Source organism: Lynx canadensis, chromosome F1 (assembly GCF_007474595.2).
Source record: "Lynx canadensis isolate LIC74 chromosome F1, mLynCan4.pri.v2, whole genome shotgun sequence".
In the NCBI taxonomy this organism is placed as follows: domain Eukaryota; kingdom Metazoa; phylum Chordata; class Mammalia; order Carnivora; family Felidae; genus Lynx; species Lynx canadensis.
Genome location: NC_044319.2, coordinates 59580732 through 59596406, shown reverse-complemented (window position 1 = coordinate 59596406; position 15675 = coordinate 59580732). Strand labels below are relative to the sequence as shown.

Sequence of the window (15675 nt, the reverse complement as noted above, 5' to 3'; positions counted from 1 at the left end):
GTGAGGAACGAGCCAGAAGATACACTGGGATGACACGGTCCTAGGGCAAAGTGCAAGGTCCGCGGGCCTCTGCACATAATAGCAGGGATTAGTTGTAAGATAAGCATACGAGCCCTACACAGTCATGCTCTGGAAGGTTCTGTGCCCCTTAAACACGAAGGATGGCAGAAAAATCCGCAAGGTCCCTGTGGAGCAAACAGGAAGGACCCAGGAGTGGAGAGAAACAAAGTGACCAGTATGAACTCTTTGATGACCAAACCTGGAGGGTGGGAAGGCAAGTTATGGGGCCATTCTCTGACTTCTCCTTCTCCTGACTGGCCCGAACTCGACCCTTCTCTCTCATTGGTCCCCTGGATCAAGCAAGCGCAGGATCCAGGTGGCTAGGCTCTGTCCAAGGGGGGCCCTGCTCAGTGCACCTGCTGCTCCGTGCATCAAGGAGACCCCGCACTTATGGGGTTTGTTAGAGGTAGGACTCTCTCCAGGACTGATGGGCAGGGAGAGGAAGGATAGGGTCATAATGGGCTCATATTTGCTCTCTGCACCCCAACAAGTGGGTCTCTGCTTTCAAGTGATGGGTCAAGTCAAGATAGTTGATGTGAACGATCTCACCAATGTAGAAAGCAGGCTAGAAATCTCAGACACGTTAGAGAGGCCAAAACAGCCAGCATCCAGCAAGGACACGTTGACTGTGGCTCACGTACGGTGTCCCTGCTGTTCTGGAGATGCACTAAGTCTCTCGCGTTCATTACAGGTAACTGGGGATACCGCTTCTTTTTGGCCACCTGAAGTGGGGGGAAAGTCCAACCCAAGAAAATGTCTTTATATGTCAGAAAACTACCACGTGGCTGCTGGTCTGGGATACCTTCTGCACAGAGCTTTTGAGGGGACCCAATGAACGCAGGTCCTTAAAGTTTACAGCACAGCTCCTGGTACACACTAAGTGCTCAGTAAATGTTCAGGATCCTCTAATTTCCTGTAATATTTAAAATATAACCAGCCAGAGAGCAGGGCTGCTGGCTTCCCAGAGGCTAGTTCATTACCTGGGGCTTTCCATTCTTTATTGCTCTCTGGCTAAATTTCCATCCGGGTCATAGTGATTTTGCCTAAGAGAATATAAGTTGAGTTCAGTAAGTTGCATGATCCAGGTTGTCGCAGACTTGATTAACATCAGGAGACATTACTCAGCGGCCTGGACGTCCCTGGCTAGATAATTCTGCAACTCATCTCCTGACGCAGCCAGGCCGCTCTAGCATTTCTGCTTCTGTGTCAATTCTTGGGGCGTATGCCCCCCCCGCCCCCCCAGACGCTGCAATTCTCTTCCGGCTTAGTCGTTCCCACCTTCAGAACGTATGTACGACAGATCAGCTTTCCTAGTGACTTATCATGTTTCTATTACAATTGCACTCACGACCCTGGTCCCCAGACAGACACAAGAACGAGACAGATGGAGGGAAATACGAGTGTGAGCCCAGGGCAGCGTTCTGCGAGGCCCAGCCTGTGTGTCTGCTTCTCATTCTCACCTCACTTCGCCTCATTTGTATAAAAGCACAAATCCGGTGTTTGGGGCCGACGGTCTGCGTTAGCCGAGGAGAGGAACTGTGGAGCCCGAACGGGCTCTCTTCCCTTAGAAGCCCTCCAAGGGCTGCAAGACCATTCTGGCCACGGCTTGAAGGCCTCATCTGTTGGGCTATCTGAGGCAAGACTGGGAGGGGGGACACTAAGTCCCGGATCTCGCCCACGCAGAGTAGAGCCCACACCAACCTCTCAGTCTGCACCGCCCTCTGTGGACGCCTCGTTCTTCAAGCGATGGTTAGAATACACCTGCTGCTCTGTCACCCAGGAGGCAGGTGTTCCCACGCTCCTGCCCTCAAACCAAGCAGGACGGGGATGTGGCTCCAAGGCTGTGGCCCACCTGTGCTTTCCACGCTCCAGGCCCCACACTCAGCACCCTGGACAGTCCCCTCATTTCTCTTCCCAACGACCCCATGAAGTATATAACTAGGGCTACGACCACCTCACAGATGTGGAAACTGAGGCCCACAGAGCTTATGTCATTTATCCAAAGTTGTACCACTCATAGGTGCCAGAGCTAGGATATGAACACAACTCACTAGACTCTATCCTTGGGAAATCCATTTTCTAAAAAAAATTTATTTTAGAGAGAGAGCGTGCACAAGTGGGGGAGAGGGACAGAGGGAGAGAGAGGGTCTTAAGCAGTCTCCATGCTCAGCGCAGAGCCCAATGCGGGGCTCGATCCCACGACCCTTGGATCATGACCTAAGGCTAAATCAAGAGTTGGATGCTCAACCAACTGAGCCACCCAGACGGCCTGGAAAATCCATTGTAAGTGCATTGTTAAACAGGCTAAGTTATGGAGATGAGAGCTTTTTTTTTTTTAAATCTGTTTTGTAATTAAAAACTAACACTGCGGAAAGTAACTGTAGTGGACCAGGCTCGACCGTGCCCTGTCCAGAGACTTTCGGTCCTTAGCCGGTCAGTGGGTCCAGACCTGCAGGCCTTGTCCAGGCCAGGGCAGGGAGGTGGGTGTGGGCCAGGGGAGCAGGTTGGCTGTCACAGTGGCCCTCTGTTTCACTGTCCACAGCCGGGAGGCCCCTGCAGTGGGCCCTGAGGTCACAGCCCTCCCCCATCAGCGTCCTGCCCCCACGGGCTTCCGGGGAGACTGTGTGGCACAGAGAAGGGAACCCGCTCGGCAGGAGGAACACACTCCTGGCTCTGGAATCCCACCTCCCTTACTTGTCGCTGTGTTTTCAGATGACTTCACTGCTCCAGCCTCGATTTCCTCAACTGTGAAAGAGGGCTCGAAGCTGCATCACAGGACGACGAAATTAACAGTGTGATGACAACAGACACGCCAAAGCTTTACACACACCGGCAGTTAAATATGTAACTAAGTTTATTTCATCAGGGTATGAAGGACCATTAGGGTTTACCCTCCTACATTTTATTTATTTATTTTTATTTTTTACAGTGTATTTATTTTGAGAGAGAGAGAGAGAGAGAGAGAGAAAGCATGAGCAGAGGGGGACAGAGAAAGAGGGAGAGAATTCCAAGCAGGCTTGGCATTGTCGGCGTAGAGCCCGATGCGGGGCTCGAACTCAAGTACTGTGAGCTCATGACCCGAGCTGAAGTCAGACGCTTAACGGACTGAACCACCGGGGTGCCCCATCTCCTACATTTCAAAAGAGGAATTTGCTCAGGGTAGTGGGTTGTGGACGTGGCATCAGAAAATCCTCCCAGCCTGCTGGAGGCTGGAATCATCCCCCCGTTCCCATCACCCCTGGAGGCTCTAGCTCTGCTGTGCTGCTCTAACCCGCCTCCCCTGCAAGGTCACTCAGTTGCTCTCCCCCCGACGGCCCTGCACAGGAATGAGTGGGCATCTCCTGGCGCAGAGGACCGCGGGATGGGGGACAGGTGGGCACAGCTGTGAAACCACAGGCCGGGACTTCGTCAGCTCTGCCACGTGGCCGGGGAAGCCGGGGAACTGGCCACCTCCCCAGGAGCAGGTGTCAGGATCCAAACGGGGTGAAACCATGAAAGCCAAAGAGTGGCCAAAAGGGGGCAGCGCATTAGCCCCGGTGATGTGGTCTCCGCAGGGGGACCCACCACCCCGCGGGTACCTACTGGCGTGCAAATGCTTCCTATGACAAGATGTGGGGCGATCCCTAAATCACATAGACCCCATTTACCCTTTCAACCTCCAGCCACAGCCTCCTCTGTGCATGCTCCACGCTGAGCACCTTTGGGGGGGACGGGGGGTGAGGGGCAGGTATGTTGATAACAGGACATTTCTGTTGCACGTTACAATTTGGGAAGTGCTCACACAGGCACGACTGGACCGAATTCTTGAAACAAACCTGTGCAAAGCATAGTCTGATGCCCATTTCGTGGTCGGTAAACTAACGTTCGGGGTGGAAAGGTGTCCTAGGTCATGGTAAATGGCAGAGCTAGGGTTAGAAAGCCATTTGTCCCTTCAGTCAGTCAGTCATGGAGTGGTTGGAAGTTTCCGGAATTGATTTTGGTAAAGATGTGCCATTCAGGCCAGAGGGTCCAAGGCCCTGAGAGAAGCGAGGATATTGTTTCGTGGGTGTGGCCTCCCCGGGAAAGTGGCAGAAGGTAGAAAAGGAAACTTTACCTCCTTCAGACTGTGCCTCCCCCTTTTGCTCAGCCACTACTAGCCCGGGACTGATCACACTGGGCACTGGGGAAACCGAGGCAGCCGAGCAGCTGTCAATGACACCGGCGGTGAGGGGCCGCTTTCTACTCTCATCTCATCTCTGCGACACCGCCGTGAGCAGGTGTCAAAAGCTCCGCTTCACGGAAGAGAACAGCACAGAGGAGCAGGGAGCGGAGTTTCGCCACGAGCACCGACCAGCCATGAGGTCTGCTCACCCCCCCGTGTCTCCCCCCGACCCCCGTTCACGCTCCTGCTGTCAGCGCCCCAGCTCACCCGGACCCCAGTTTTCTCTCTCTTGCGATATTCAATAGTTCCATGTGACGTTTGTGAAAAAATATATGTACGTGTAAATGTACGAGTGAGCTCCAGCAGCATTCCAGGCCCTGTGCTGGACACGGGGGGTAGAGGCGAGCCCGCCACAGTGCCTGGCATTCTGGCGAGGAGCAGGACGGAACGGGCAACCCTAGCACGCAGGGTGAGCGCTGTCGTAGCAGGGACAAGTCCAGCTGCAGCGTGAGCGCGCGGGAGACGCGCCCGGTCCGGCTGGCGGATGTAGGGGACGTGGTGCTCGTGGGGCAAGGGAGGCTTGGGACCTCCGTGACGGGTCCCGGCCAACCAGCGTCCTAATGACCCCCTTCTGAAAATGAAAATCCAACCAAACCACTCCCCTTCCCGAAATCTTTCAGAAGCTCCCTATTGCCGCCAGAATGATGGACGGGCTCCTTAGCAGGCCCACGAATCCTCTATGTTCTGACCCCCTCTCCCACTATGCATCCTATCTCTCTCTCTGTCTTCATCATCTCTCTGTCTCCAACTATCTCTATCTCTATCTCCATCATCTCTATCTCTATCTCTCACTCTCTCCATCTATCTCTATATCTATCTCACTCTATCTCCATCATCTCTCTCTCTCCATCTATCTCTCTCTCTCCATCTATCTCTATCTATCTCTATCTCTATCTCGCTCTCTATCTCCATCATCTCTCTCTCTCTCCCTCTCTAGCTCCATCTATTTCTATCTGTATCATCTCTATATCTACCTCGCTATCTCCATCTCTATCTCTATCATCTCTCTATCTCGTTCGCTCTATCTCTATAATCTCTATTTCCATCTGTATCTCTATCTCTATCTCTCTGTCTCCATCATCTCTCTCTCTCTCCATCTATCTCTATCTCGCTCTATCTCCATCATTTCTCTCTCTATATCTCCATCTATCTCTATCTCTATCATCTCTATATCTATCTCACTCTCTCTCTCTCTCTATATATATATATGTCTCTATCTCTATCATCTATCTAGCTTGCTCTCTATAATCTTTCTCTATTTCCATCTCTATCTCTATCTATCTCTATCTCTATCTCGCTCTCTATCTCCATCATCTCTCTCTCCCTCTCCCTCTCTAGCTCCATCTATTTCTATCTCTATCATCTCTATATCTACCTCGCTATCTCCATCTCTCTCTATCATCTCTCTATCTCGTTCGCTCTATCTCTATAATCTCTCTCTATTTCCATCTGTATCTCTATCTTTATCTCTATCTCTCTGTCTCCATCATCTCTCTCTCTCCATCTATCTCTATCTCGCTCTATCTCCATCATCTTTCTCTATATATCTCCATCTATCTCTATCTCTATCATCTCTATATCTATCTCGCTCTCTCTCTCTATATATATATATATGTCTCTATCTCTATCATCTATCTAGCTTGCTCTCTATAATCTTTCTCTATTTCCATCTCTATCTCCATCTATCTCTATCTCTATCATCTCTATATCTATCTCGCTCTCTCTCTATATATATATATGTCTCTATCTCTATCATCTATCTAGCTTGCTCTCTATAATCTTTCTCTATTTCCATCTCTATCTCTATCATCTCTATCTCTATCATCTCTCTCTCTCTCTATATATATATATATGTCTCTATCATCTCTCTATCGCGCTTGCTCTCTCTCTAATCTCTATCTCTATTTCCATCTCTATCTCTATCTATCTCTGTCATCTCTATCTCTATCTCTATCATCTCTATCTCTCTGTCTCCTCCATAACGGAAGCACCCCGAAGGCAGGGCCTGTGTCCAGTTCAGTTCTCCAAGTCCAGGGCCCAGAACCAGGCTGCCTGAGGAATTTATTAGAAGAATGACTACATTCCTGAGGTCTGAGTTATCATCTCCAGAGAGAAGACCAATTCTGCTTTCCCTTGGGTCTCATGGTAGGGAGGGCTCAAGGCCCTGTCAGTCTGGTCAGCGAGGGGAGAAGGGGGTGTCACAGGCATGGGACGCAGTTCCGCCCCTCCGGTTCCTGTGGAGAACGCTAAGATGCAAACGGCCAGTTCTTCCTGCCTCTTGACACAGAGGAGTCCAGAGCCAGTTTACACGTCTTCTGGGAGAGGAGTCCATTCCAACCGCTTTGTATGAACTGCCCCGTTCCTCGTCCTTCACTTTCCAACCCCAAGAGCCCCCAGCCCCTGTGCAGTGCACACACCAAGCATTTGCAAAGTTCTGTGTGAACACTTTGCACCTCCCACCAGGACGGGGTTTATAACAGAGACAAATTCTCCTGCACTAATTTTCAAGGAGAAAAGAAATGCACTTCAAGCAAGAAAATTGGGTATCTGGGAAGGTTTCCAGCCAGGAGATTTCCAGCAGGACTTGAAAAAACTTCGTCCGTCCTGCATTGTAACAGAGTGGGGGTGGGGAGGCGACCTTTACTCCTCCTTCCTCCAGCTCTATGCTGGTCACCTCGGAGGACACCGAAAAGGAAGGCACGGGCCCTGCCCTGGAGAATATGACCATGTGGGTTCCTTATTTCCTAAGAAATATATAGCATAGGTTCCTTGCTTTTTCCCCGCCAAAGTCAGAAACCATGACTGTGTCATTAGCGGTTAGATCGTGTCTGACCCACGTCTACACCAGGGGCTCCGAACTCCCTTAGAGATAATCTGGTCTTGTACTGATGGTTCCTCTCAGCCTTCCTCATTTGATAGCACAGAGATGGTAATCTTTGGGGAGGAAGAATGAGGCGTGAGAGGTTTAGGAGGGGCGCGTGGCGATACCATCTGATCAGGAGGTAACAGAAAGCAGCTTTTGGTGCCTTAACTTGAAGCGTGGTTTCATGTTTCCTTAGAGGCTGTTCTAAGCTCTGGGGTCACAGCAAGGGACAAAACAAAGCTCCTGCCCTCAGGAAGCTTGCATGGTGGGGGGAAATAGACAACAAACAGGAAAAAGGTAAGGAGGGGTGGCGGCTGCTTCGTCAGGTGCAGGGAAGGCCTCTTTGAGAATGTTGTCTCGTCATTTTAAGCCAACGGCCAAACGAAGTGAGGGAAAGAACTGCACGGATATGTGGAGGCGGAGGGTTCCAGGCAGAGGGCCAGCAAGGGCAAAGGCCCTGGGGTGGGAAAGCACTTCCTGCATTTGGGGAAGGTGGGTGGAGGCGGGGCCAAAGAGGTTGTCGACACGGCATCGGCCCAGCTCCGATGGGCCCTGGAAGCCACGGGGAATGAACTCTGGGAACTTATTGTGTATCTTCTGCATGCCGAGCAGGTCCTAGGACTTGGGGATACTAAGATGGTCAAGTCACAGCCCTCGGTTCCACACAGCTTAGGATCTAGCGAGTGATGATGACAGAGGGCTGAGTCCGGGACCCCGTGGTCAGGGCCGGGGAGGGGTGGGGCACGTGCAGGGGCCGAGGGCTCAGGAAAGGTCTTCCGGAGGAGAGGACACCAGGAGCGGCTATGGGACCAGCCAGAAGTCAGCTTGTGTCCTGGCCCCAGTTCTGCCCACTTGCTGTCCCAGTCAGGTCCCTTGATCTCCCTGAGCTTCTTCTTCCTTGTGCGTAAGATGGGAACAACAGTACCTGTTCTCTCCAGAGAAAACAAGGTCACGGGCGTAACAGCGCTTTGAGAACTGCAAAGCCCTAGCCAGGTATAAAACGCTGCTATGATCTCACCACACTGTCTTCTCCTCCTGTGCGTTGTGTGGCTCCGTGTGAGGGCGCAGGCTCCTGCCTCTCCCCATCCTCCTGGAAGCCACGAGAGCTGGTGGCTCAGCTGTGACGATCCAGAGCTGGGTATCTCGGCCGGAGGCCCGGCTGCATCCCGTGCCCCCCACACATCCTGCGGCCGTCAGCGGGGCTGCTGCAGACCCTGAGCTTGTGGTATCTGCTCCAGTGGTAGCTGGGATTGCTCAAACGTGTGGGCAGACCCCTGGTCCCCAGGCTCCAGACGAGCGTGGCCACCCCGCATCTGCCATTTGTCCGTATCCAGGAGGGGGACGCTGTTCCCCGTAAGCCACGCGTGGCTCTGTCCAGAGCGGCGTTTCTGTGTAGCAAGAGGCACGCAGCCCGGGAAAGTGAGGAGCCTGCATTCTCTGTAAAGAAGGTGGATTTGGGAGTACATTTCCATCAGCAGGCTGGCCCGGTCATAGCTGAACACCGAACAGGCCCCGACAAGACTGAAGGGCATTCCGCGTACCCTCCCGAGTTAAAGAGCCCTTCATCTCTAGGTCCCTGTAGGAAAAAGAGAGTGTCCTTCCACTAAGCCCAAGGCTTTATGTCAGCTGCGGTGTGTGTCTTCTGCAGAATTGTCCTACGGGAAGCTCCCTCCCTCAGCTGGGATGCCGACACCCCGCTCACAGGGGAGCACCGGCAGGGTTCCAGTACGGCTTTTGTTCTGTCGCCCTGAGCATGAGCACCCCTCCAGCCTCAAGACTATCTGGAAAAGGGGAGGGGGTGACAGCAGTCGACTCCAAGGTCCCACGACGCTTCCTCCCTAACGGCAGCACCTGCCACCTCTACTGCTTAAGGATCTACCACGTCCCTTGGATTTGACCCGGACTTCTGCCTGTCCATGGTCTCCTTCTGCTTCCCTCCCCAGTTTAGGGAAAGACTTGTGCCCCTGGGTAGGATTCTTGCCTAATTTTGCATTATTTCGCATTTTGTGAAGCCCGAATCTTGCTATTGGAGCTCCATAATTACAGGAGCAGAATAAGAGACTCCCAGATCGCAAGTTTGTCTTTTTTTTAGCCGATCAGCCCTTGTCGTCCTGGCACCGCACCCCCCCACCCCCAATACCACGTTTCCTGGTCAGCGCAAGTGGCTGCGTCTCCAATGTGCTGAGAACGTAAGTATCCATTTACTCCCACCTGAGAATTGCAGCTCCCAGGGCTTCTGTTTCATTCCAGACTTAATAGCACTTATTTTTCTATGGATAAATGCTTTCATGAGCATAGATTTCGGTCGAGATGGCCGTTAGCTGTTTTACTCATGGCAGGAACGTCTGAACTGTAGGTATATATGTAGGTCGAAGGCCCTGGGGTCTGATTGGTCTGGGAAAGAGATTTAAAATCCCTAAAGGATTCTCGGACGTTCTCAACCTTCTTCCTAGATGAATGGGGGCCCAGGGGCTGGACTTGGGCAGGGCTTCCTGGATGTCTGGGAAGGGCACAGGGATTGAGCCAAGTGGGGTCCGAGAGAGTCAGGGGCGCAGCTGAGGTGGAGAGCGGAGCCCCAGACCCACGGGAGCACTGACTCACGAAGGCGAGCAGACCAGACTGAGGCAGCTGGGGAGGGGCCTGGGGCCCAGGGACGCCAGGCCAAGAATGGATTGGAGGGAAGGAGGCAGAGCTGAACTGGTCCTCTGAGGCAAGCGTCCTGGGCTCTGCAGGGGAACTGCAGTCCGTCTGTGGGGAGGAGGGGAGAAAGAGAAGGCAGAGCGAAGGAGCCTGCACGGGTAGGACCAACAGGGGAAGCGGCGAGGATGCAGCATCTGCCTTTGCCACCGAGGGGCTCGGGTAGACTGGGCTGCCGCCTGGGATGGTAAGTCCTTTGCAGGCTGCGGATAAGCGGATAACTGGGGCTCACGAGGCAGGAGGGGGGGCTTCCAGCGTGTGGGGCTGTGACACTCTGTGATCCCCAAGATCCCTTGCTGCACTGAGAGTCTGACATTCCATGAAATGTTTATCAAGTATATCCCAAGAGAGTCATCTAATGTATAATTTCAGTTAATCACGCAGCAAATAAAAGAACCAACAATTTCATATTCTAATGGGGTTTATGCCTTCGTTAGATACAACATAACTTTATTAAGTTAGAAAAAACTCTATTGAAATATTAAATATGCGCAGTTTATATCTATATCTACATCTATCTGTATCTGTTGAGATATATCAGTTACATCTCAATATAGACGTTAATTTAAAAAAAGAAATGTTGTGAATTAAAAAGAACACAAAAAGAAACTCCCTGATCTTCTAATCCGAGACCTACGGCCTGCTCCCTGTTTTTACGAATAAAGTTTTATTGGAACAGCCACACCCATTCACTTACACGTTGTCTTTCGCTGTTTTCTTGCCACAGTGACAGAGTTGGGTAGTTACAGTGGTGACCATACGGCCCATGAAGCCCAATATATTTACTATCTGACTCTACAGAGAAAAAGTTGGCCACTCTTCCATTTATCCAATCCCCCATTGTATACGTAAGAAAACTGAGGCTGGCAGAGTTTGGGGACTTCCTTTAGGTTGAGTGAGTTGGTGGCTGAGAGGGGACAAGACCGTGACGTTGTCTGCCCAGGCCCGTATTTCTGTGCTGCAGCTCCCAGCTTCCCATTGCTGGCTCTTCTGTTTAGGGGTACCTCGTCACGTCGTGTCGTGTTCTCATTTTACAGACACGAGGGCCGTGGGCAGAGATGAACTGATGGGTCCTGGGTCACTCCTCCCACCACATGGCTGCAGGACAGGTCTCAGCCCCCAGTGCTGGCTCTCATCTGCTGCTCCAAGAAGGCTGAGGCTTGGAGGGCAGAGAGAGCTTCTAAGAACTTCTAAGACTAGAACTTATCGGGCTCCCCAATTCCCTCTCAGCATTAGCATTCACCTTCTGTTATCCAACAAAAGGACACATTTACAACTGTCTCGAGTTCATCTTGAAAACCCTTTTCACAGGTTTCCAGGGAAATTACTCCAAGCAGCCCTGATGGGTTAAAATGATTTTAACATACCCTGTTGCCTTCCGTTCCTTCCGCGGCATCTGCTACAAACAGCAAAACACAGGAGTACTTGATATTTATCTTCTTTTGAAATAAGAGATTCCAAAGGAGACAATGCAAAGGGGGAAACTACCCTGTCTACCCACAATCATATTTAAAAGAACAAACAGCCAATCTGAGGTCCAGATTGGGCCTCTGTTTTCTGTGTGGGAGATTTTTCAGAGCTACGAGATCAATCGGCCATTAGAATGATCTACATCTGTCCAGGAGAGTACACATTGAAAACTGACCCTCGCTTTCTCCCTTTGCCCAGCTATAGCCCCTCAGAGGACTGTTTCCGTCCTTCTTGCCATTTACAAGCCTTTACATTGTCTGCATTTCCACGTCTATTACACATCTCTCTTGGACAGACAGTAATGAATACTCATGTGAGAGATTAAAGAACATCGGCTTTCCCAACAGAAGTGGTCAAGAGAATAAAGGGTGCGTGCCGTAAGCAGCCACGAGAGACCCCCAAAGCCTTGCCAAGGTGAGACATTTGACAGGTGCATTGTTCCCTGTGCCCATAGAGCCCCCGGCCAGCTCAATACAAGTTTGAGTTTCAAGGGTGACATTTCCCTGCTAATGGAGGAAAGCCAAGGATGAGAGAGAAGACCAGACAACAGAGGTGGCTTTGCGTGGGCTCAGCCAGTGGTTCCCCTCTTACTTGTCCCTCTAAACTCAGCCTGCCCCTCTCAGTGGAGTCAGCTCCTCACGGCTTAAAGACGAGGACAACCAACATGCATCGTGTCAGGCACCGGGTAGGGTGCCGGCAGTCAAAGACGGAGAGAGTCCTTGTCTTTACATTTTTTGAGAATCTGGGCCAGGTGCTTTGCTAGGGACTTTACCTGTGTCATCTGTTTAAATCATCATACAACAAGAAGGTCAGCATTATTGTCTGCATTTTATACACGCAGCATTCCCAGCTCTGAGAAGGTAAGCAACTGGTCCAAAGACACACAGGAAGTAAGTGATGGAGCGGGGCTTGAACTCATGTGTGTCCGTGTGCTTTCCATCAAGTGCCACCTCCGAAGCCTGGGGACTGTCTTTCACTGCAGTTGTCGTCCAGCTGTGCCTCAGCCGCTTCGTAGGGTGCCCAGAGGCTGCAGGAACGTGGGTCGAGACACAGATGCATTGGAGGTACCGCACGTCGTGTTGAAATGAGAGCAAGTTGGAACGCTGAAGGTCATTTGGAGAGGAGTGAAACGAGGGAAGAACAGAGGCGATTTGTGTGGAAATACAATTGTGCATGCTAGTGTGAATTATTGGGATTGATCTGGGCTGGTGGGGTTGCTGGAGCTACAGACAACGGTGCTCATTCAGACCCCAGGGGCTCCTGAAGAGGCGTCCCCCAGGGCCATTGCAAGGGCTGCCCAAGACAGCAAAAATGCAAGATTCTGGCTGACCCTGGGGGGAGGTGGGCGCATAAAAACAGGAGGCGCTAAGCTGCTTCTAAGAGAAAGGGTGGGTGGTGAGCAGAGATCACCATTGTGAGCTCGCAGGTAAGCGGATGCAGGCTCTAGACAGAGGGATGGGCCTGGCTCCGGAACCCCAGGCCACGTCTGCGAACACCATCTATCGTTCTTTACAGCTAAGTTGCCGGCACCCCTGCCTTCCATCTGCTTGGCAACAGTTAGCAGAGGGAGGAAGTAAGGATGCAAATCAGTACAATAGTGCAGACGAGCCTCAGAGCTTCAGCTCCGATGATCCGTCCTTGATCTCACTCCTCACCACGATTATCACCACCAGGCCCACCGCCAACATCTTCAGGGCCTGGGGCAAAAATAGACTCATCACGCCTTACGAGTAAATATTTAAAAGTTAGAAACCAAGCCTACAAACTGCTAGATAAAATACGTGCTATTTTCCTACCTTAGCTACTATAGGTCTTCCATCTGGAAGATCAGATCTCCATTCAGAATTTTCAGACTCCACAGAGTTCTGTGTTGGACCAAGGTGGCGAGGGATGGGACACCCCTGGATGAGGGCATCAGGGGCGGTGAGGGGCCGCACCCACGGGGTGGGACACTGAACTCCACAGCCCAGGCTCCACCCACAGCCTTGCCTTCAGGCACCTGGAGCCTCTGAGGATTCCCAAGGCAGTGGAGGCCACCCACAGGAGGCTCCCCTGGGGAAAAGCTCCCCATGGGTCCTGGAAGCAGGTGGGAGGCCATCTCACTGGGGAATTCTGGGGTTTGGGGTACCTGAAGAATGGCCTAGAAGGAGGAGTATGGACATGTCTTCTTGGCCATTTGGAACTCCATGCCCTGTGGAGTGCAGGGCCCTCAAAGGCACAGGGCCCAGGACAAGGGTGTACGAGTGGTAGAGACGTTTGCTGACACCCACCAAGTGCCCCGTACTGACAGGTGTCTGAAGCATTTTACCTGGGCTAATTCACTTAATTCTCATGACTCCAGGAGGTAGGTACCATTCTTACGGCATTTTCACAGCTCGGGAACCTCAGACACACAGCAGGTGAGCCAACGCGTCCAAGGCGACAAGCGATGGAGCCCAGTTGTCGGGCTGCTCCATCGACTACCCCGTGTCCCCTCCTCATGTGGCAGAGCTCACCTGCAGGGCACGTAGGCTCACACCGCAGCCTCCCAGAGAGACACAGAGCCCTCCAGACAACTCCCAGACAGGTGCTATGGAGCACTGTTGTATTCTCGTGGCTGGAATGTTTGTGACAACTCTCCTCCACATCCCCGTATCTCTGACTGCTTTGCTGAATCACAGATTAACTCCCAGATCTGTGAGGTAGATTTGCTGAGGCATCATTGTGAAAGAGTTGGAAGTCAGTGAGGGCGTGGATGTGTGTGTGCGCCTCGGCCAGGATGAGGAACGGAATCTTCCCTAAGGGAAAGGAGAAGCTCGGTCAGAGGGCATTTGTGGGTTGATGCCACGGCTGATGCCAGGAGAAGGTGGCTCCGCCCAGGGCACAGATCTGCCTGAAGCATGAGCGATGGACGACAGCCTGGATGAGTGAAGTTTCCAGCAGCCAGTCATGGTGGCTGACCTTGAACTGGGGGGAAGGTCCAAGCCAAAGAAAAGGAAGCCACTGCACCTCATCTTGGTTCTCTTAGAAGCCCAAACCCCCACCTCTACCTGAATGAGTAAGCGTGAAGGGAAAACCCCACGAACGTGGTATTTACAAGCTTGTAAAGTGTGGCGTCCAACATTACGTCAGTAGACATCTACCTTAGGTAGCAACCGACCTCAGAACAGAGGCATCTGGAACCCACTCACAAATGTTTGAAAAATCGGTCTGAAGGCGAGAATCACCTCAGATCTGGGTTCAAATTCTCCTTCTCTCCCTCAGTGGCTGTGTGTTGTTGTGTATTTCATTTTCTCTTCCTGAACCTTGGCATTCTCGCCTGTAAAATGGTGACAGAAAGTATCCACAGGATTACCGAGAGAATTCAGTGAGGTGACATTTTTAAAGTCTCTGGGACACAGACTGTACTTGGACAAAACGTTATTTTACCCTTCAGGCCATCCCGGGAGCCGTGTGCAGGATCCCGGGCACAGGTTGGTCACAGCTATGGGAGGCCCTCTTGTGTGGAGGAACCAAGGTCCAGCCAAGAGCTGGGAGGGGGGTACAAAAGCAGCAGAGGGTAGGGTTTGTTTTTGATCTGGAGCCTCTCTAAAGGAAGGTGGGAAACCAGATAAATACATTTATCTGTCTATCTATCTATCTATCTATCTACCTATCTATCTATCTATGTATCTATAATGTCTATTTATTTTTGAGAGGGGGGACAGGCAGAGAAAGGGAGACAAGGGATCTGAAGCATACTGCACTGACAGCAGAGAGCCCGATGCGGGGCTCCAACTCACGAACCCTGAGATCGTGACCTGAGCCGAAGGGGATGCTTAACTAACTAGGCCACCGAGGTGCCCCCAGACAAATACATTTACAAGAAATCCCTCCCCGGTAACAGCGGAGCACTGGGGGCCATACCCAGGACCAAGGTGACAGTACAGTGTGGCCCAAAGGGTCTGCTGCATGGGGAGGGGGGACGGCGCTTCTTACGGCCTCTGCCAGCAGCCCACTCCTAGGCCTTCACTCTCAAGGCCAGGCCGGGCCTCTCCCCCACCTGTGACAGGTCCAAGGACCTCATCCCGGCCTCACCGGCAGAGACACAGCTGACAGTCAGGGTCTGGCGCCAGCAGCTCAGGGTACTGCTTCAGTGTTTCGGGGTTCGGTCTGCCTCCTCTGTTGCTACTTCGGGTAGGTCAGGGAAGGTTCGCCACTCCTGGACTGAGGCAGCGCCTAAGGGGCACCCTGCTCCACTCTTCCTAAGTCGGGTTCTAACAGCGCTGTCAGCATGATGGCTCTCAAATGCAGACCCCAGTTTAACACCTTCAATAGCTCCCTCACTGCTCAGACAATGAAATCCCAGCCTCTTAGTGTGGCCTATTAGTCAGGCCTGTTTCATTTGCAAATGTCACAAACCAAC

General features: G+C 52.0%; 1 protein-coding gene and 1 long non-coding RNA gene across 2 annotated transcripts in view; both read right to left on the bottom strand.

The window, feature by feature from the left end:
• Positions 1-15675, bottom strand: part of FAM78B (family with sequence similarity 78 member B) — an 81472-nt gene that overhangs the window by 26952 nt on the left and 38845 nt on the right.
• LOC116737847 lies at positions 10243-14911 on the bottom strand. Its single transcript, XR_004343111.1, has 3 exons — positions 14462-14911; positions 13787-14068; positions 10243-12394 (listed from the first exon to the last, which is right to left on the bottom strand). It is a non-coding gene; the product is annotated as an uncharacterized LOC116737847 (long non-coding RNA).